General features: G+C 43.2%; 1 protein-coding gene across 2 annotated transcripts in view; it reads right to left on the bottom strand.

The window, feature by feature from the left end:
* LOC311580532 (uncharacterized protein) overlaps nucleotides 1-21,539 on the bottom strand; it is a 283,282-nt gene that overhangs the window by 18,605 nt on the left and 243,138 nt on the right. Inside the window, exon 4 of one of the 2 annotated variants that reach the window (XR_014773497.1) lies at nucleotides 19,935-19,990. The exons of the other annotated variant lie outside the window; for it this stretch is intronic. The gene's annotated coding sequence lies outside the window, so the exon portion shown is untranslated. Of the gene's footprint in view, nucleotides 1-19,934; nucleotides 19,991-21,539 lie in introns of those variants that run through there. 2 annotated transcript variants of the gene reach the window in all.

The following is a 21,539-nucleotide window of genomic DNA, read 5'->3' as shown; positions in this document are numbered from 1 at the left end:
AGGAGGTATGTCCTTGGTTGGGTGGATGGAGTTCGAGAGTTTAAATGCTCAAGCCATTCCCAGTTCACTCTCTCTCCTTCCAGTTTGTTGTTCAAGACTTGAGCCCTCAGCTTCTGCCCCAGTTTCCATGCCTGTAGTCTCCACTCTGCTACAGTGGACTCTAACCCTCAAGTAAGCCCACATAAACTCACTTTCAATAAGTTGCTTTGGTCAGGTGTTATACAGGAACAAAGAAGTAACTGATACACAGATGTATAGAACTCATCTTTGATTTGCAATGTTTTGTCTGCTGAGATGTTGTCTGCTCACTATCAAGGATGCCTGCGCATCCTTCAGAGAGATTAAGATTCGCTACACTGCTCAGCAATTTAGTCTGCACTGTCTTCTCTTATGGATTCAAAAGCTCATAGCATGGGAACCTGGAACCCTAAAGGAGTCACACACTCACATGCATATGACTTCTTTTTACCAACTCATACCATTTGGCACCGGAGAATACCAAGGGGAAAAATCCTGCAAATTTCCTTCTAGTGCCTAAGACCATCTTCCATCTGGACTTTTCCTTTCAAATTATCAGAGTTTGAAAGAATATTTAATTGAGGGTGAAGGAATCAAGCAATAGTTAGATTTGCTTATAGTCCATAATTTACTGTTCCAGTGCCTCTAGATTATTCATTTCTAAGAGCAAGAACTATGAAACTCACCAGTATGTCACACACCTTCTTGGAGCAGACACTTCTATGCCTCCATGCCTCCTGTGACATCCCATGGGCAAGTCTTTCAGGGCACCCTATGTGACTTAAATATCATAAAACCTAGCAGCAGAAGGCCCAGGCAGAGGTAAGTCACCAGGACACCATTGCAGTGAAGGTCCCCTACAAACCAACCTTCTGTCAGTCTTTCCCCCCCAAAACGGATCTAATCCAGAGAGGGCTCTGCATCAACTAGGTGCAAGGTAAATGCAGGCCTGCCTGAACAAAAAGTCTAAAAGTGTAATGACCTGTCAGAAGGAGCTCAGGAAAGGAAGTCAAAAAGTCATGTGTTGGTTTTCCCATGAAGTCTCCTGGGCCAGTGTAAATAGAAGTGCTTGAAAGTACAAGTCATGATGGAGGAAGGGGCCTTTCTTAAGTGAAAGGTCCGTATATAAGTTCTTCCTGGTGTCCATCTAGAATTCAACATTGGGAAAAAACACACTGGAGGGAGGAGGATAGAATAAAGACAAACAAAACCAGTAATAGAGTCGCATCACACTTACAGACCAACAAAGGCTGCTGACCAGTACAGATGAAATGATCCCATATGGTAGCTTGGAGACTGGAGAAGAAAACAAAGAACAACGAAAAGTGAAATAAATGTGTCAACTTTGATGTAGATGTTCTGTAGAAAATAAGAAGAAGAAACAATAATTGGGTTCCTTGTCCTTTCAAATATGGAGACAATTACAATCTGCAACAAATTTTATTGAATCTTTTTTACAATTTTTATTAAATATTTTTACATATGCATGTATATTATTACACATATATACAATAAACTACCTGCAGCAAGAAGAACCACAAAACAATCAGGACTTATATAAATGTTACATTCATAGTGTTTTGGCTATTTGTATTTGGCAGCCTGGAAGAAAACATCTTTCCTATCTTGGTGAGTCTAAAATTCTGAATATAGATCAGTATCTATCATATCTCATCATTATCAACTTAAAACATCTACCTAGACCTATAAACATCTTAATCCCTAAATAATTAAGCTTCATTGTAAAACTAAACTATCTGGTCTTCAATCCTATCAGAGACTTGAGAAGGAATAAAATTAATTACCTGAGTATACAGGGAGTGCAGGTTAGTAGCTTTCCAAATGAGAAGGTGACAGAGACTGTTTGCTGCCTGATCAGTCACCAAAACTCTCTATTACATTGGAGTATCATCTCAGCCTTCTGGCCCAAAATATCTGACAGACATATTTGTGAGGTAGAAACAATTGAGGACTTGCTTACCCTGTCGTGGTAGAGTTTGGCCATTGACTCTGCCTGCATCCAAACTTGCCCATTTTTAGGCATAATTCTGCTGTGGTAGAAATGAAGACATTTTCCCCAGTGGCTTGTTTGCCACATTTGAAGCCATCTCCATAAGGAGTTTCTTTGATGATCATCATCTTCTTTGAAGTAGGCTCGGTGTTGCCAGGAGTTAACCTGTCTCATTGTAAATGTATCTTTGAAATAATAAGAGCATCTTTAAATGCCAGATATCTGTATGTCTCTGAGGTTTTTGAAGACCTTATCTACTTTACCTTATCTTTCTATAGAATCATATCTATCCGTTACACCTAGGATGTATATTCTTGTGATAAAAATAAACTAATAATTGATATGACCATGATTTGATCAACTAACAATTAACTTTTATTACTTATCCTAAACAGCCTGCAATAACACTTTCAAAGTATTGGAAGTAAAACTTGTATTATAATTGAATTGTATGGGTACAAAACCACATATTAGAGTAGAAATATATATGATGTGTATGAAGAATAAACTTAAATTTGAATTCTATACCAATATATCTAAAATTAAACTTATTTTGCATCTATATACAAAATTCTATACCAGTGAATTAAAAATAACCTTGTGAATAACAATTAAAGCACTAAGTTGAGGAGTAGATTCACTAATCCACTTTTTGTTCTATCTTCCCTATATATTTCTATATTCCCCCTTCTTTCTTTTCAACCCCTATCTCCAAACCTAAGAATGGAAGATAAAGGAAAAGAGAGACAACCCTGAGTTCAACTTCATTTTTACCTCTGAACAAGAGCAATAGTAACTTCAATGGAGTGAAACTTTAATAGTGCAAGAAATAGTTGACAGTTCCTGGTAACAGGCTTAAAACAAGTCAAGACTACACATTGTAATCTCTAGAGGAAGCATGGAAATTACATATAGTATATGTGGAAAAAAAGAATCAGATAGGTATTACAACAGAAAGCTACATACAGGTCTGTGTGTTTATGCACATGCCTGTGTGTGTGTGTGTGTGTGTGTGTGTGTGTGTGTGTTTGTGTGTGGTGTGTGTGTATGTGTGCGCACACATACACATGTGCACGCATGTGCATTCACACTCACAGGAAAAGATTCTGGTGAGGTTCCTGTTGATCTCAGTTTTATCTCAAATAACAGTATCAGCAGACAGGAGTGTGATACCCACAAAGCCCTGAGCTAAAGGAGGTGTGATTCAGTAATTACACACTCTGCCAAGTCGTTCAGCGGAGACAACTAGAAACGTGGATAATTCTGAAATATGCAAGGACTCAGAAGTCCCACAGCTGTGGGCCCTTCATGGGAAAAAAATATGTTATTAGGATAATATGCACGTGTGTAAATACAAATGCATATATAGTGGCGATAAATCAAAATGAAGAAATGAAAATTAAATGCTGAGGTGAAATTCAGATGATGGGTTTAAAAATAGAAACTGACAAGCATGGAAGCCAGCATTAGAAAGCTTTAGCATTAAAACATCAGATAACTAAAAAGTTAGAAACGCTGAGGACCGCCGAGAGTGCATTTAATTTTGCTTTTAATTTTTATTCTGCAGAGTTCCAAAGTCAAATTATGCGGTCCAATCTTCATTTGAAACGTACATTAAAAAAAAAAAAAAGAATTTTTGACACTAATGTATTTCATCATATATACCTACCATCATATAAAAAGAGAGCCATTTCAAATGAGTTCATGTTGGATTGTTCAAAGCAATTCTTTAAAACCTGTTTCTAGACACATTATTAGCTACCTAGTGCTAACTAGTAAAGGGCTGTAATAAATGGAGAGATATTTGATTGGTTTTAATCAAAATCTACTGTTGCTTCTGGTTTTTGTTGTATTTATAAAAAATGAAATTTTGATCAATTTGTATCTCTGGGTGATAAATGTTTTCTGAAGAGCAAGTATCATTTAAAAAATAATAATAATAAAAGTTGGACTAGGTGTATTGGCCCACATCTTTAATCTCCTGCACCTTGGAGGCAGAGACAGGCAGATCGTTAAGAGTTTGAGGCCAGCCTGATTTGCATAATGAGTTGAAGTCAGCCAGGGCTGCACAGTGAGATCCTGACTCAAGTAAAATAAAGTAAGAGAAGAAATAATAATAAAGAGATATTTTATGAGCCAGGCATGGTGGTGCATGCCTTTAATCCCAGGAGGCAGAGGCAGGCGGATCTCTGTAGGTTCGAGGCCAGCCTGGTCTACAAAAGTGAGTGTCCAGGACAGCCGAGGCTAAATAGGGAAACCCTGTCTCGAAAAACCAAAGAGAGGGAGGGGGAAACATTTTATGAAACAAACCAAAATAAACAAACAAAAAATTGCATCGTTCCTAGGAAGGCTGACATGAGGCAGCTTACATGTCAACAGGAGAAAATCAAGCCACAGGAGGACATAGGAAAGAGACAGGCAGGCACAGGTCACAAAGGAATAAAAGCAGAGATGAACAAGGAAAAGGAAAAGGTGTGCTCTAGAGTTTTCAAAGCACAAAAATTTGAAGCAATGTATAAATACCAATTTGCTAAAACTGGCAAGGTGATCTGCACCCCAGAGGAAGCAGGCAGAAGTGGCCCCCTGTGAATCCGTGTAACTCTAGGGCACTGGCTTTATACCATTCAGGCAAACAGTCAGGAAGCAAAATACACTGTGCATTTTCAAGTATAGTGAATTCTAGATCAGAATTAGGACCAGATGTGCAAGAAATGGAAGTGTGGGACAAAAAAAAAAAAATCCATGTATAAGAAGCTACCATACTAGTTCTCTTCCAAAGATGGTCTTAGCTCTTATCTCATGCCCCTTGGACAATTTGTGCTACTTTGTGGCAGGCAGGGTGTTTCAGTCACTTGGTTACCTCAAATCCACACTAGCAAGCAGCACTTTCACCCGCCATCAGTGGGAGTGTGAACCAGCATCAGGACTCAGCAGAACGATGTGACGGTTTCTACAAGTTGAAAAACCGCCCACACTGCAACCCAGAAATTCCATTCCAGCCCATGTCCCCAAAAGACCTGAGGATGCCTGAGTCCACAAACTCTTGCATAAGTGGACTCACAGTGCCTGTGTTCATGGTTAACAAAAACTAGGGAACAAAATCGAGTTTGACCAGCAGTGAACGCTACGCCTGTTTGGTGAACTGCTTCTCAAGCATGGAAAGGCATGAGCCATGGAGCCACAGTGCAGCGTGGACAGCCCTCACTAGTATCCTTGTAGCAAAAGAAGCCAAACCCTGAAGAAAAGCACGGGCTATTTAATTTCTGTGATAGCACAGTGAGTCTATGCATGTAAATGTCACAGAAGAGCTCATCTTGGAGATCACGCTTGACGGAAGAGCAGCACGAAGGAATTTTAGCACAGTTTTCACATATTCAGGTAATGAATATGTTCAAGAGTGAGATTTCTAACTGTACACTTAAAATCTGCATTCTATTTGAGTAAGTTACACACCACGAACATAGTCCTGGCTTAAGGGAAAGGCCACCTACCCCTACGTCAAGAGAGCACAGTGCCAGCTACTCTCCTCACCTACCTTGCCACCCTATGTACCTCCTCTACCTGACACTTAGGCTTCTGTGTGCCTGGGAGTCTGGAGAGCTGCACAGATTAGATTCAATCCAAAGAAAGAAGGGGGCGGCTGACCTCATTTCATTACTTGGGTAGAGTGGTATCTATACTGTTCCTTAAAACAGCGCAAATGTAAACGAGGTGTAAACTGCCTTCACATCTCATTTAGGGAACAGATGAGCCGTGAAATGCATTTCACAGGCACATAGTGCTGCAGGGGTATGCTTAGCAAGCGAGCGCAGTCTCGCGGTGCAGTGTTGAACATTTGTTCCTCTTCCCTCGGGATCCAGGATTATTTCTGCGTATGACTGCTGGCCGGGTGGGTGGGAGGGAAAGGGGACAGGGTGTGAGTGTGGGAGGAAGACAGGAACTGCGTCTCCAGTCCTTAGGACTCTGCCCTTTCTCCGTGTGATCAACTCCTACGCACCCGTAAAAGTCCAGCTTCGCTTCCACCTGCCTATAGAGCACGCGTGCTCCCTGCTCCTTTTCCTCTCTTTACACAGACACAACATTTGCCTTCTTCCCTCTGTCTGGATCTATCATGGCTGGCTCTGTAGGCCCCTGTAGCTCAATGCTCCATCTCAGTAGCTACTTGAATGATCTTGTGTCCAGCAAGTGTATGCGTGTATTTGTGTGGTGTATGTACACACGTGTGTGCAGTGTACACACCCACGTATACCACATGTAGAAGCTAGAGAAGGCTGTCAAGCGTCTTCCTGTATGCTTCTTGGGACAAGGTCTGTCACTGAACAGGAAGCTTGGTGTTTGGGCTAGTCTGGTTGGCCACTGAGCTCCTGGAATCTGCTCATCTCTGTCACACAGCGCTTGGGTTACAGACGTGTGTGCTAAGGGCATAATCTCAGGTCCTCCTGTTTTCACAGCACGTACTTCTATCCACTGGGCCATCCCTTCAGCTCCTCAGTTAATCTTTAAGGGATGAATGTGAACTGAGGCAGGGGAGATAGGAAGAGAGACTGTGGCATCTAGAGATGCTTCCACACAGCTAACCCTTTTTTGCAAACAACCTCCCCACACTCCAAAATACAAAAGCACCACATACTTGAGTCACAGAACACAGACATATCAAGCTAGTATTTACCTGTACTTTTCATCAGCTGTGAATCTTGCAAGCTGCTATAACCATTGTCCTGGGAAGACCTGCCCACTGGTGCAATAGTGGCGTGAATGCTGTGGGAACAACCAACCATTTTCTGATGGGATTTAAGTCCTGCCCAACAAGATAAAAATTCATACCTGGCATCACCATCATGCCAAGAACCTGTGGTCTTTGGAGAACTTATTACTATTATCCTGTTAAATAGAAATAGTGTAGAATTGACTCCTACTGGCTTTATCATCATGCACATAGATCAATGCATTTCCCAATCCTCGTCACAGAAGCTTCTATTTATAGTATGGAGTGATTAACCTGGAGACCCACAACTGGCCAACATGCAAGGAATAAGAAACTGTAGGATGCTTAGCTCTAAATGGGACATCTGAATCACAGTCCCTCCTCCCAGGGCTCAGGGGTCATTTATAAATAGGGTGTGGGAACCCTGTAAGAGACAAAGGGAGAAGATGGATAAAAAAGAAACAGTGTGTCTTCCATATACAGCAGGGCAGCTGCACATATAACCCATAGCCGTTGTGACAGCATATAAAATCCCCGTGAAAACTCAAACTAGACCAATTCCCGGCGTGAAGAGGGACAGTAGGCATGAGGTCTCGTGCATAGCTGAGGAGCCATTGGTAATTGATAGCTACTGCCAGAGGGAGAGTCAGTCTTCTGTAAGGGTCCCCCCTGAGCTTATGGGGACTCGCCGCTGGGCAAAAAAAAAAAACTACAGGCAACTAATCACTGTTGAGAAAGGGAGAGATAGCCTTCCTCGGGGAGGAGTCTCTTAATCGGCTACCCAATACCAGGGGTCATCCGTGGAAACGTAGACATACAAACAACACTAAATGGACTCAGCGGGCTGTGTTTATATATATTTATGTATAACAAGAATGACCAGAGAAAAAGAGGTCATGAGTTTAAGAGGGAGAGAGGAATGGGAACCTGGGAGGGGTTGGAGGGACACGAAATTTTTATGATCATATTTTAATGTAAGAAATAAGATCAAAAGTGTTTTTTAAAAGTGTTTCCCCTAGTAAGTTGACTACAATTCGATAAAAGGCCCCATGTCCAAGAATATATAAGCAACACCAATTGGACCTGGTCGGGGTATTACAAAGAGGACACAAAGTTGGGTGGGTAGGGAAAGGAGGATGGATCTGGGAGGAGTGGGCTGGGGACATGAATATGACCAAATGCGTTGTACAAAAATAGCAGAGAACTAATAAAAGAAGAAATACAGAGTCCCAAAGGCTATATAAGAGTGTTTAGACTATGTCTGTCATTGCACGTAGCCTCAAGGCACACATGCACACAAACCTCCAGAACATGTTCTCGGAACAAGGCCAGTGTAGAACTCAGAGGGACTGATCATTTAAAGACATGTGTTGCCCCCCCCCCCTTTCTGTGAGAGGAGGCGAGATCTCCATTGCTATGTCTCCATCTTTTATTCCAAAGTAGTTGGTGAGCTCTACCTGCCTTTGATCAATCCTAAAGGCAGGTGTTTGTAAGAGCAGAGTTTGGACTTATAGTCTCTGGGCACTAATAATGTCTGGCTGTGCCTTATGTCTACGTAACTCATATATGTTATGACATAACCGATGCAAGGATGAGGCCATGCTAAAACACAGCAAATCCAGTGTGCTAGACGCGGTCTCTTAGAAAATCTCCGTGACCGAGATGGTCGCACTCTGGGAAGTGAATACACCATTGAAATTCAGAAGATCCAAGACCAAGACTCGTCACAAACTTGATCTTGAAACATCTCTTCAGATCCCCAGACTTGCACCTCCTTCTGCATTGAATATGACCGATTGCAGACTGCAGTTCAAATCTGTCCTGTGACTCAGTGCTTGCTGGCTAGAGTGTATTTCATAGAGATGCCTCAATTCAGATTAAAAAAAAAAATTATCCCCAAATTGCTGCTAAGAAGAGTTGAAAACAATGCATCTGCTTATCGGTGTGAGCATAGATAAACAGGATTTGCATGTGAAATAGACCCACATATGCTAATTAGAAAGATCTTAAGAAGAGAAGATTGGAAAACAAAAGATGCAGCTTGGAATTTACAGTCCAACAGCACGTAGGTAAGTAGGCACTCAAAGCAGAGGAGAACATGAAGAAGCAGGCAAAGAAAATATGAAATAAAGCATAGGCAAGGTGCCTCAGTTGGTAGAGTGCTCGCCTAGCATAAATGCAGTCCTGGGTTTGAGCCCCAGCGGTGCCCATACCAGGCATGATGGCTCACGCCTGGTGACACCTCAGCACTAGGGCAGCGGAAGCAGGAAGAAATAACGGTCCTCTTCACCTCTAGAGCAAGTGGGAAGCCAGCCTCGGCTACATTTCATATAAAATATTAACTGTAAAAACACCTTATATTGTTGGGCCGAAACTTCTGAATGAAAATCATAATCTGTCATATCTCATCTCGATTAACTTAAAACATCTATCTTGATCTAAAAACATCTTAACCCCCAACCAACTGAGCTTAATTGTAAGACTGAACTATCTGGTCTTAAACCCCATGAGAGACTTGAGGAGGAATAAAACTTAAATACTTGAAGTTTGTCAAATGCAAATAGGCAAGTCACTATGAATGTAACATTTATATAATTCCTGGTTGTCTCATGGTTCTTCCTGCTGTATGTAGTTTATTTTGTTCATGTGTAATAATATAAATGTATATGTTAAAAAAAGAAACATAATAAAAATTAGAAAAAACTTATAAAACAAACTGTATATATGTTAATGACTAACTAGGGGCATTAAACATGGGATCTGGGCAAAGGCTGAGAAAGAGAGCTATTTCTAGCTAGACATAGTTCCATTTCAAATGAAATCCAAAAACCTCAAGACTCTCGCTATCTTTAAACGCAATTTTGTATTTTTAACTAGGTCACCCAGTATCTATACCAAGAGGCTAAGCCCACACAGTGCTCAGATAGCACATGCTGTGTGTTGTAAACGAAAGATTGTCACAAATTTTGCTCAGTATCGACAGTCAAGGCAACTTTTATTGGTGATACAGTGTTAATTGGGACCATGCTAACATTTAATTAATCTTAAGTATAATAGATCATTTGTCAACAAAGGGGGGTAAAAAATATTAATTGAAACATATGTGAATGGTTATTTGCTGGGTGTAGGAAAAATCCCACAATTAAAGTTAATCACAGTGTGATTAATTGATTCTAATTGATTCAAGGCAGGTTCCTGGGGGCAAAACGTAAGTCTGTCAATAAAACTTACAATTAAGCCTCATTGCAAAAAGCAAAATTGTTACAGCAAGTGGTGTGGGGTAAAGCCTCGGTGCACTGCTTCCCTCCAAGTGCAAAGAAGACGGAGGCCAGAGGTCCACACAGGACAGCAAAGGCTCAGAGGCTAATGTCCAGTGAAGGTGGACGACAGAAAGACATGATCAGGAAAGTCCTTGGCTGAGAACGGAAATGAACTTGGGCCTGAGAGGCAGAGATGCATCTGTGCAAGCTACGAAGATGAGAGAGGTAAGTAGGAAGCTGAGGCAGAGGCAGACAATGAGGAAAGACAGTGAGACAAGCTCTCTCCACCAAAGCACACACACAAGCAAAGCTTGAATGCCTGGTAGGGAGGGTATCTGAAACACATGAGGATGGGCAGGGCCTTTGAGTTTCCCTCTATGTGGAGACTCATTGGAATCCATTGCTAGTAAACATCCATGGGATTTTCAAATCCTGCTGCATTCTATGTCACCAATAAAGGCTGACTATAACTGAAAATATCCATACAAGTCCTCCAGGAAGGTGTGTGTGTGTGTGTGTGTGTGTGTGTGTGTGTAGGACAGAGGTCAATATCAGGTGTCTTCTTCTATTGTTCTCTACTTTAGGTCTTGAGATAGGGTCTCTAACTGAACCTAGCACTCTCTGATGTCTAGACCCACTGACCTGCTAGCTAGTTCTAAGGAGTCTCTCACCATACTCCAACCTCAGGTTTAGGGTTACAGGCACATTCTGCCACAAGCAACTTTTTTATTTTGGTGCTAAAGATCTGCTCAAGTTCAGTGGTTTGAGTAGGTATGGCCCCCATAGAACTCATGTGTTTAAATGCTTGGCCCATAAGGAGGGTCACTATTAGGAGGGAGGGCCTTGTTGGAGTAGGTGTGGTCTTGTTGGAGGAAGTGTGTCACTGTGGGGGTGGGGTTTAAAGTCTCCTATGCTTAAGCTATGCCCAGTATTGCACATAGCCTCCTTCTGTGGCCTGCAGATCAAGATGTAGAACTCTTGGCCCCTCCAGCACCATGTCTGCCTGGTATGCTGCCATGCTTCCTGCCATGATGAAAATGGACAGAACCTCTGGATCTGTAAACCAGCCTCAATTAAATGTTTCCGATTATAAGAGTTGTCATGGTTATGGTGTTTCTTTACAGCAATGAAACCCTAACTAAGACATGAGGTCTTCATGTGTGAGTAGCAGGCACTGTGCCAACCCAGTCATCTCCCTAGCCCTAAGATATAATCTTGGTCCCCATGCTGTATATGATTTGATGGTCACTGTGGGCAACACATCTACTCTATTAGTCTTTATTTAAGAAATCTGATTGTCACCTGTTCTCACTGCTACACATATGTCATATTCTCAGCAACTCCCATGACTTCCTGTCCATAGGGTAAGCTTGGAATCCACCAAAATAAAAGTACTTTGTTTAGGTGTTGCTGGGCAATGACAGAATAGTAAACACTGGTCTCTGGCCTTACTTCCCAGCACAGGACTTAAAAATTCTTGAAATGTCCTCAGGGATAAGAGGTCATGGTTATGCCAATGAGGTAACCATATGACAGAGGTCCCTTCAGAACTTCAGGATGAGGGCTGGCCACCAGGAAGACCAACCATATGATTAGGAATTTTTGGACCAGCCCAATCTGTGAGAAGGAAAGGGGAAGACATAGAAGTGGAATTCAGTCCTATGCCAAAGAGTCTAAGATATCTATCAAATGAAACCTCAATAAAAGTTCTAGATATTGGGGTTCAGTGGAGGTCCTAGTTAATGAGAGCACTTGTGCAGAGGGATGTCCCACAAAGAGAGAGGATGGAGGCTGAGTGTGCCTCTCCCCATCACAACCTTGCTCTTAACAAATTTTCCATTGGACTGTTCCTGGGTTGTATCCTTTATAGTAAAAATCTAATCATAAGAATAATACTGCTGGTAAGTTCCAAGAACTGTTCTGAAAGTTGCCAAATACAAGAGGGGGCATCATATACCCCTTAAACTCATCGGCAGCACATTGGCAGTTCTAGTGACCTTTCAAGACCTATAACTGATACCTGATATGGAGGCAGTCTTGTGAAGGACTCAACTCATAGAGTCTGTTCTAACAGTAAGAGATGCCCAAATCAAACTGAGATATAGAACACTCAGTTGGTAACAGAGAATTGGTTCAGAATATAACACCTTAAAGGAAGAGGAAGAAGGAGAAGAAGAAGAAGAAGAAGAAGAAGAAGAAGAAGAAGAAGAAGAAGAAGAAGAAGAAGAAGAAGAAGAAAGAAGAGGAGGAGGAGACAAAGAAGAACAAGAACAAGAAGAATGTAGTTCTTAAGACTCTGCCACAAGAAACAAAGGTAGGGGGTAAGGAAAGTGAGAGTGAAGAGGAAGGGAAAACAATACATAGTAAAGAAACCACTTATTACCTCTGTGGGTAGTAGGATGAAAAGCAAGGAAGGGTACATCTTCACAGACAGGAATGCCAAAATACTTGTCCACTAAAAATCCCACTGTTGAACAAGAGTGGCTCTAGGGAGACAGATCATCAATTCCTCCACCACTCCACTTGTGCCTGAGAAAATCTAAATTATTCCCTTGTCTTCATAGAAATATCTAAAGCATTAAATAATATTAAATTATTTAAATTAAATCAAAGAGTTATAAATGTGATGTGTCATACCAGAGGCATACACGAATCAAGACATTTGGAGAGGGCATGCTTTAGCTGCACTCATGAATCTCAGTGTATTCTGTAAAGTAGCCCAAGAGTTTTTTCCTTTGACTAGAGCCATCCACAAATCATTTGCCACTAATGAACCTTAAGAATGCCTTTTCTTCCCTCTTGGGTCTACCCATGGCCCCTACAGAGGAAACAACATTAAGGTGTGTTGAAAGCAAATAACTGTCATGCTCAGACCGAAATACATGAGTTCTCTTGAAGGACTTGTCAAGGTAGAAATGATGGCGTTATGCAAGGAAGCACTCTGGGACCAGTCAGTGGCCTGTAGAAGTAAAGATGGAAAGAGTGGGACCAAAAATAGGGGATAACTGAATTCTGCTAAGAAAGCATCCTTGGTATTACAAGGGAATGTTGCAATGACCCAAGGTGAGAGCTACTTTGAGTAGAACAAATGTTTGGTTCTGGAATTGTGATTCATTTCCCACAGTCCGCATGCTAACGTTGTGTTCCTGGGACAGACTTTGTAACAGTACCATCAGCAAAGCCAACCTAAATGGGTACTCTCTTCTTGGCCAGCACAGGAACTCCCCAAGTGACAGGCAACTTCTGGTGGAAGGGCTCTGCTACTGGACAGATTGCTAACTTGGTATATCAGTTACTCTTCTGACACTGTGATAAAATGCCATGACCAAAAGCAACTCAAGGAAAAAAAATGTTTATTTGGGCATATGGTTCCTTCCTGAGAACTAGAGTACACCATGGCAGGAAAGCGTGGGCCAGCAGAAGCAAAAAGCTAGATGATAACATTTTGTCCACACACAGGAAGCAGGAAGTGGGGCAAGGCTATGAACCATCTAAGTTTACAGCCAGTGATGCACTTCCTCCCTCAAGGCTCCACCTCCTCAAGGTTCAATAACCTCCTCCAATAGTGCCACCAACTGGGGACTAGGTGTCCAGATACATGAACCTACAGGGGACATTTCTCAAACCACCACAGCTGGCTTCCTTCTACTTAACAATTTTACTCTTTTATGCTGCATTCAGACTTTGGCCAAATAGTGGGAAAACCCATACTCCTCCAACACTGGGCCCAATCACAGAAGGAAATAATACAATTAACTCAGCCTGAGTCACTTGCCAGCTCCTAGACAAAGCCATCATCCAAAAGAAGTTGCTTAGGATGAAGAGAAGTGTAAAACCGCGTCCACACTTAACACACCAAATTATCTGTGCGCACGTGCGCCACATCTCCATTTGTTCCTGTAATAGTCCAGACCCTATACTGAGTACTGAGATTAGCAGAGCAAAACCGGCAGACTCCGGAGCCTCATTGTGGACAGGCAATCTAATCGCTCAACTCCAGTTCCTGCACCTGTAAAACGAAGATAATGATATCTAGCCTTCATTGTTGCAAGGAAAGTTAGTTTGGTTTTCAGACCTCAGCAGGAGCAGTTTAATCTGTGCTGATGTGCCCAAGAGTGGCAGCAGTGCTGGCCCCATTACTTCCACTTCTGTGGTAAGACTTGAGATATTATATTTTTTCTGGCTGCACAGCTTCTAGACACCCCCCTCCCCGATCTTTAGCCTTGGCAGAGATTTTGCCCACTAATATCTCCTAATAAATTGCCCTTCTGCTCAAACTAGTTTTGATTGTGTGCTACTAAAAAAAAAAACATTAACTGATAAGGAATATCCTTAATAAATGGTAACTATAGTTACTAATCCCTGAGCTTTTTGTCCCTTTATTAGGAACGCCATATCTGGGAGCCAGGAAAAGTAAGAGTCTAAGGAAGATGACCTAAGACTAAAATCTGTCCCCAACCCTGGCTATGGCAGACGTGGAGGGCAGCTCCCAAGGCTGATGGACAGGCCAGGTGAGGAGGTCCCACTCCTCTCCAAGAGACCAGGGGAAATAAAGAGACAGTCTGCTTTCCACTCACAGAGGTAAAAATCATGATTTCTCCAAAGGAGCTTTCATGCACCGCACTGATTAAAAGTAATAAGATGCTGCTGCTTCGACTCTGGATTTAATTTCAGACACTTAAATGTGTTATGGCTTTTCAATTGAGTTCTGTGTGTTCAGTGGAGCAGGAAGGTGGGAAGCTCAGATTTTCTTGTCGTTTGGGAGATACTGAGTGGGAACCATATTCCCATCCCTGACCTTCAGAGAGCAGACACAGGACTCCATTCTCCTACTGACACACAGCCTTGAGCTTGGTGGTCCCTGACTGAGTGAGCCTACCTGGGAAGAAGACTCCTGTCTTCCCACAAACCGACATGCTAGCAGGAGTCAAACAGCTTGGCCTTTATTTGATCTCCTGTCTTTGCTCCATCCTTACCAATTACACCTTCTATGACCAAACACTCTGCCACTACTTACACCCTGCTATACTTGGAAGCCAATCTTCCTCTACCTCAGTTTCCCCCCTTTCAAATAGAAATGGTGTAGCAGGGGCGAGGGGGACGGCTGGCTCAATTGGTAAACTACTTGCTATACAAACATGAGGACCTGAGTTCAGTCCCGAGACCCCATGTAAGAAGCCAGCCAGGAGCAGCCGCACACAACTGCAATCCCAGCACTCAGGATGCAGAGACAGGAAACTCCCTGGACAGCCAGCCAGCCAGCTTAGCATGCCAGTGAGCCCAAGCTTGAGGAAAGAACCCTGTTACAGCAAATAGACTAGAAACATGATAATGGTGGACACATCAACCTCTGGCCTACACACACACACACACACACACACACACACACACACACACACACATACACACACGGGGGGGGTGAGGGGGGGAGAAAGAGAGAGAAAGAGAGAAATATGGGCTCCCTCCCAACACAAGCACACTCACACAATACACAACACACATAAAAGAAATAATAAACATATAAATAAGAATGATCTCACAGATTGTACCACAAGACAATGGAGTGTCAAATATGAGTATTCAAAGGCTTAGATAATGTAAAATAGCTACCCATAATCTCACTTCGAAAATCATAATCACAACTGGTTGTACCATTTCCCTTATCTCACCTTTCCAAGAAGTGGGAAAGCAAAAGATGGGGAGTTGGGGACCCTGCCTTTTGTCATCTGTGATGCCCTGGTCCTATTTCTTAGATTCCACATCCTCAGAAAGAGATATAAAATAAAACCAGAAACAATGTTTGTGTTGATACAGCTGAGATGGAAGACCCTGGCCTAGATCCAGAGAAAGGTACCTATCTGAAAGCCTTCTCTGGGCTCTCAGTGGCTCTTCTCTCACTCACTCATCCCGTTACCCACTCTTCTCATTAGCACAGCGAGCAGCATCCTTCTTATAGCCTCTCTGTGACCCACCTCCTGAAGATCAGGAAGCACACAATGGAGTCTGGATGCCAGTGAGACTATGCTCCAGTGTGCGATGCTCCAACGCGCTTCTGAGACTAGAGTTCATCTGGTGACGGGTGTAAAGTTGACTAAAATTTAAACTGGCTTTTTGCCTCACCATAGATTTTTTTTGTATCACTCTACCACTGTCTCCTAGACTCTGTGGGACACTAAGAGACTAAGTTTCCTAAGTACCAGGCAGCAAGTGCTGATGGGTAACTAACCTTTGAACTTCCCCAACAATATCCTCCAGCACTCTTCCACTGGCCACCTCAGGCTTTTTCCACCTCAGCAGAGTCCACTTCATCTTTTTTCCTACTGAAACAGTCTAAAATGAAGTCTTTCTTGCCTATTTAGCTTTATTTTCTGTCATTTTCATTTGCCGACGGCATTTAATGGAACAACCTAGAAGGTTCTACAGTATTCCATAAAGCCAAAAGGAAACCAAATGTATAGAGTTAGAAAGTATGATTTGGATGTGAGAGAAGGGAGATGTGTTTGTCAGCTGTCATTAGGACCAGCTACCTGACATGCCACTCAAAAGGAGGTCAGATTTGTTTTGTCTCGTGGTTTCAGCTCATGGGCAGCTAGCCCTGTTTCTTTGGGCTTGAAGCCAAACAGAACATCATGGTGAGGTGATAGAAAAACCTTCTCATCTCATGCTATCTAAGAGGAAAAGGAAGAAATAGGAAAGGAGCAGCATCCCATTCCTGTAACCCCTTTCCAGGAGGACCCACCTCCTAAAGTAGCAGTTCTCAACTTACGGGTTGTGACTTCCATTAGTGGTCGCCTAAAACATCAAAAATCACAGATATCTGCATTATGACTAATAGCAGTAGCAAAACTTACAGTTATAAAATAGCAACAAAATAATTTTATGGTGGAGGGGGTCAACACAACATTAAAGGTTCATAGCATTAGGAACGTTGAGAACCACTGTCCTAAAAGGTCCACCCCCTCCTAAGAGTGCCACAGGCTGGAGACAAAGCCTTCATGGGCCTTTCGGGGACAACTAACTCCCAATTGTGATAACTGTTCTTGGTCGTCAACTCAACACACCTGGGAAGAGAGGATTCTACTGAAGAACTACTCCCATCAGATTGGCCTGTGAGCATGTCTGCGCAATGTTCTCTTGATGGCTGTGGTTGGGCCCCGCACACTGTAGGAAGTCTGGGCCGTGTGAGAAAGGTAGCTGAACACAGCAGCCGAAGCAAGCCAGTGAGCAGTGTTCCTCCACAGTGTCTGCTTCCGTTTCTGCCTCCAGTTTCCTGCTTGAATTCCTGCCCTCGCTTCCCTCAGTTATGGGCTGTGACATGGAAGTGTCAGCCGATAAACTCTTTCCTGGCCCCTGAGTTGCTTATGGTCAAGGTGTTTATCACAGCAACTGAGAAGCACACCAGGAGAGAAGCCATAAGAGAAGTAGAAGAAAAGTTTGTAATTTGAATGTTTATCTGTCTCTGTGGCTTCTGGACAATGATCCTGCTACACTATACCCACAACTGGAACTCTTGAGTTTCTCCTGGGAGTGTATTAATTACTAAACCAACTTTGGAAGTGGCTTAATAAAAAAAGAAAGAAAGAAAAGACCGGAAAAAGAATGAAGTGGTTTAGTAGCATCTACTGAAGCTGGCAGCCTGCCAGTCTTGGGAACGGCAATCCCTCTCCCAAGCAGCAAAACAGCAAAAAGGGGATTGTGTGGACCAAAATGTGTATAAAGGAGCGTTAATCACAGCAAACCTCGTCATCAACTCCAGTTGAAAATTATCCAAATCTCCGTCAAGAGGAGAATGAATAAAATCAGATATGTTCATTGTACAGAGAGAGAAACGGGGGGGGGGGGGGCAAGAGAGCGGTGAAAAGGAACAGACTAGGAAGAAGGGGGTGAATTGACATGAGGAAGCTTGTAAACACTTCCATGAAAGAAGCAACCAGGAGTGCAGTGATGTGCATTGAACAATTCCACGTAGGCAACGTTTTGAGACTGTCACAATCTACAGCTTTTGAGGTCAGGACAGCCGTGACGCCGTAACACGGAAACAATGGAGGAACTCTAGGAGACTTGGAAGGGCTGATCCTACTCTGTTGCTGGTCAGCTGGTCAGCCCAACTCATTGTTCTGTGAAAGTTTTCTCTGATGAATGACCCTGAGCTGTGCCTTCTGTGTATGTCCTACTCTCGAGACCACACTAACGTGGAGCTGAACAGGAAAGAGCTCCCTGTGGTCTGGATGCAAGCTGCCTAGGAGGGAAAGAGCTGAATACACTCACCCAGGGCTCCAAGATAGCTTACACGCTGACATTTCAAATCACAAAGCCTGGGAGCTGGGGTTAGGGCTTAGTTAACAGAGTGCTTGTCTAATGCTCACGGAGCCCGGCGTTCAACCCCCAGCACAGTGTATGCTGAGCAAGGAGGTGCGCCTTGTAATCCTTGTCCCCAGTGTTCAGGAGATAGAGACAGCTGCACTGAGGTCACCTTAGATATAGAGAAAGCATGGCTACATCACTTGATACATGAGACCTTGTCTCAGAATGGAAGAATGCCACAGCCTGGAAAGAAAGGTGCTTGCTTGCGTGGTGAATTTCCTCTGAGAGTAACAGAGAGCAGAGAAAGATGGATAGTTAGGGAGCAAGAGCAACTGGGGGCGCGGGGCCAGGTGCTCACACTGGCTGCATGCTAGACTGGTAAGGAGATGCAAGACAGTGGCTTGCAAACTCTAACCATTGTACTTCCCAGCTCTTAAGTAAAATATGATACAAGCAAGGATGCTTAGATGGCGTAACCCTGTCAAGAGTCTAGATGCTTTCTGGCCGCTTTACGTGGGTAGAGTTGGAATTGCATTCTGAAAGCAATCTGGGCTTCTCATGAGATGTGTGTGTGTAGGGACAAGCCTTCTGATGGCCCCGTCCCCTGAATCTTCCCCCCTTTTAGTCCTGGAGTAGCCACACCAGTCGAAGACTGACAGAACTCCATGTTCCTGCCTTGCTCTCAGATGCCCACATCCCTCCTCCTGGGTCTGACAGGGAGCTTGAGGTGAGGGAGGGGCTGGTTTAGATGGAATTGAAGGGGAACAAGCATGCTTCCTTCCTGTCAGCTAGGATGACACAGTTATCCCCATAGTAAGTGGGAACCTAGCTGTGGCGATGTCAGGAAGGTCTCAGACTTGGGAGGCTGCTGCAGGCTCCCAGGAGCTGTCTCTTTCCTCTGCAGTTAAAATGCTTGCAGGCAGAGGTCAAGATAGGGAGAGAGATCCAGGTCTTTTTAAGCCATGGTGATTTCAAAAGAGCAAAAAATAGAGCTCACCCTCTAAACCATGAGGGGGTGGGATTTCATAGAGTAAATCCATGGGGTGTCCAGCATTCAGATCAACAAGAAAACAAAGCAGGGGCAGTGGAGCATAGAAATAGCTTGTATGGTGATGTGTTTGCTCTGCAGTCATGAGAACCTGAGTTCGATCCCCCAGAACCCACACAGCAAAGCTAAGTGTAGTGGTACCTGCTTGGACTCCCAGCCTTGAGGAGGCTGAAAAAGGAGGGACCTAGGGGTTTGCTGAGCTGACGTAGCCCACTCAGTGAGTCCTAAATAAAAGTGGGAGAGCCTGTGTCAAGGAACAAGATGAATATCTACTGACAAAGGGCAGTCACAGCTGGCCTCTAGCCTTCACACTCATGCACACCTGAACTGTGCATCCGCATGAATATTATCACCATCCCCCACACACGAGACAAAAGGCTTCTTTTCAGCATGTGGTTACCAATGAGAGCCCATGGGTACAGAAAGATGCATCTGTTGGCCCATGATAGTCCAACTTCTAGGTCAAGAGACTCCAGACTAAGGGTTCTCCGAGGATGGTCTCCCCGGCGTGCAACAGCAACACCACATGGCACTGGCTATAAACTCACATCTGTGCACCTATATTCCCAGACCTTCAGATCCAGCTCTGCAGACTGCTGGCCAAATGACCATGTGTTAGCGGGCACTCGTTGATCTGATACAAGCTTGAGGTAAAAAAAAAAAAAAAAAAAAAAAAAAAAAAAAACCACTTCTGTGAGTCCAAGAGAGTACATAAGGCCTAGCTTCCTGGCCTTCTTTTCTAGTGAGTTTGTTCTGGGGAGTTGGGGTTTTTAGACCCCAAATGGAAAGACAGAGGGACCGCAGTAGAACAGATCTCAAACAGCTTTGCCCCACTCATATCACTCTGTCTGGCTTCAGAGTTCTCTACTTTCATCAGTGGGGCAGAGTTGACAGGAACTCATTGTTACTCAATCCAGGTGCTGCTAGTAGGGCTCCAGGGAGCTGAGCCAGTGCCAGGGCAACTGTGTAGGAATAAAGATAAAGATAAATACCAAACCCACTGTGATGCCCACCAAAGAGAGACCAATGGCCATCATTTCTGGATACAGCCTTGGTCCTTCCAAACTTGGCATGTGGCCTATGGGTGCCCACCATCATGGAGAGAAGGGAGCATCCATGTTCTGCTGACAGGAGGCAGTCAGCAGTTCATTTCTACCTTCCTTCCCTCTAGAACCATAACATAAAGCTAGCCTACTTAAAGCAAACCTGCCACAGTCCGCTCCAGAGAGATTTGCTCTGAATTTGTCCCAGGCTGAAAACAGCACACGTCCAAGGTTTAAAAGCTTATGTTGGGAGAAATTGAACATTATCTCAAGCTAATGTTTTCTTACCATACTTAAATTTCCAGAGGCGTTTACAAAAATTAAACATCAGTGGAAGCCGAGGCCCTTATTTATGAACCCAGAAATAGGCATTGATCCTGCGATAACATTATTATTTTTCTTATTGCTCTTGTCAGTGTGTGTTTCATTGTCACTGGATGGGATGAATGCAGGGCAGCATGGGAATAAAGTGTTTATTGACTTGGAGTTTCTTGATATTAAAAAAAAAAAGCATGGGCTTCTGTCTTAAGGTCTTTTAAAAATTAGCTATGCATACAAAGAGATTAAAATTTAGCTCTAACTTGTGTCTTTAAAAGTGATTCTTCATAACTAGAGACATAGCTCAGTTGGCAGGGTGTTTGCCTAAAATGCATGGAGCCCAGGGTTCAGTGCTCAGCATCAAACAAGCTGGTTGTGGTGACACTTGTCTGTAATCCCAAGACTCCAGAGGTGGAAGCAAGGCGATCAGACTTTAAAGGTCATTCCTGACTATATCACAAGTTTGATGGCAGCATTGTGAAACTCTATTTCATTTCATTTCATAGTAATAATAATGATAATCATGACAATAATCCCAGGATTTTTAAATATAGCACAATAGTCACAACCAATTTTATTAATGCCTAAAAAAATGTAGTTAGCCATCTTGAAGTTCTATTGAGTGGCAGCCAGGCCACTTAGCACAGGTGAGGGAGGTGGAGAAGTTAGATGCCTCTACAAGTTGGGTAAATAGATAGAGTGTCTTTATTTAGAAGAAAAAATGGCATTGGGAGCTGGAGAGACAGCTCACAGGTGTGAGGACAAAAGTTTAAATTCCAGAAGCTGGACATAGCACTGGTAATCCCACTGCTCCTCCAGGGATATGGGAGGC

Source organism: Acomys minous (assembly GCF_964271855.1).
Source record: "Acomys minous genome assembly, chromosome: 13".
Taxonomy (NCBI): Eukaryota; Metazoa; Chordata; class Mammalia; order Rodentia; family Muridae; genus Acomys; species Acomys minous.
Note: the sequence above shows the minus strand (reverse complement) of the source record. Positions and strands in the feature narration are given on the sequence as shown.